Source organism: Cynoglossus semilaevis, chromosome 14, assembly GCF_000523025.1.
Source record: "Cynoglossus semilaevis isolate Cse_v1.0 chromosome 14, Cse_v1.0, whole genome shotgun sequence".
In the NCBI taxonomy this organism is placed as follows: Eukaryota; Metazoa; Chordata; class Actinopteri; order Pleuronectiformes; family Cynoglossidae; genus Cynoglossus; species Cynoglossus semilaevis.
Genome location: NC_024320.1, coordinates 27,300,275 through 27,301,872, shown reverse-complemented (window position 1 = coordinate 27,301,872; position 1,598 = coordinate 27,300,275).

Here is a 1,598-nt window from a genome sequence, read left to right as displayed (position 1 = left end):
CAGTAGGCCGGGGGGGCCGCTGATGTATGTGTCTGCACGTCTTTACAGCCACTTTAATGTGATTCAGATAGATTTCAGAGGGACATCATAAAAGGCCTGACGGTGACCTCTGCTGGAGGAGGCCTCACCCCCCCCACTGCCCCCCCCACAGATCCCATTCTGCTGTGATCAGTACAAATGCAGGAACAGTCAGTAAATATGAAAACATTCACGACGTGAACGGCGGTGAATGGAGTCACGGACGACATCATTGTAAATGAGCGGCGGCCCCCGCCGTGCCTGAGGCTCCGCCATTAGCTGCTCCGTAATGTCTCTAAATACATGGGTGTGTGTGTGTCCGGCTGTGATGTATGTGAGGCTGGAGCAGGATCAATATGCAGAGGCCCGTACCCAGCATGCACCTCTGCTGCTGCCGCTGCTCATGTTTGTGAAATCATGTAAATCAGTCGTTTGTTTCATCTGCAAATACACAAATACACAAATACACAAATACAAAATACACAAATACAAAATACACAAATACACGTACATATATCTACAGAATACAAAATACACAAATACACGTACATATAATTACAGAATACACACACGTAGAGAAAATAAATGTTTCCCAAAAGATGGGTCGCAACCCAAAAGAGGTCCAAAAAGCCACTTTGTAGATTGACAGTAGTTCATTAAATACTGACGTGTCTGTGGTGTTTTATTAAAAAAAACGTTTTAAATCTCTGATTCAAAAAGTCAAAGTCAGAATGAAAAAAATTTGGTTTGATCAGAAAAGATTTCTGAGTCGGAGAAGAAGAAATTTGATTGAAATCAAAGCCACAAAAATAATTTTGAGTCGAGAAAGAAAAGTCAGTCGAACTCACTGGTTAATTTAAATTCATACCAAACATTGGATTAAAATAAGTTTCTTTTTTTTTTTTTCTCCAAAAAATGTGATTATTTTCTAAAACCACGACCTGTGATGACGTTTGTCCCTGAACCACGATCAGGTCTGAAAAAAAACAAACAAACAAATGTACGGAAAAATAAAAATAAAATAAAAAAAAACATTTATATTTAAAATGATAAAAATGAGTCCAAGTAAATTCAGTGACCAGGGCAGGAGGAAATAATCTGGAGATTAATCAGATTAGACTTTGAACTGTATGTGTGTGTGTGTCATACTGGTACAGCTGTACTTATGGGGACATTTTTTTAGGGAAAATATTAATGTCGCAAGGACACTGTCCTGATGGGGACGCTGTCCTGGTGGGGACGCTGTCCTGATGGGGACACTGTCCCTCCTGGTGGGGACGCTGTCCTGGTGGGGACGCTGTGGACGTTTTGTGTATTTTGAGGTTGAAGATTTTGTTTGGAGTTAGGATTAGAACCAGGATTAAAGATTAAACTTAAATCTGTAACAGTTAATGTTGGAGTAAAAGGTCGCGTGTGTGTGTGTGTGTGTGAGGTACTCACAGAACAGTGTCTGCGTGTGTGTGAGTGTGTGTGAGTGTGTGTGTGAGTGTGTGTGAAGCAGTGATTGCGTCTCACAGCTGCAGCTCACGCCTCTAACGCTGCTCCTGCAGCTGAACAGAAATGTTTGTTCTGCACTAACA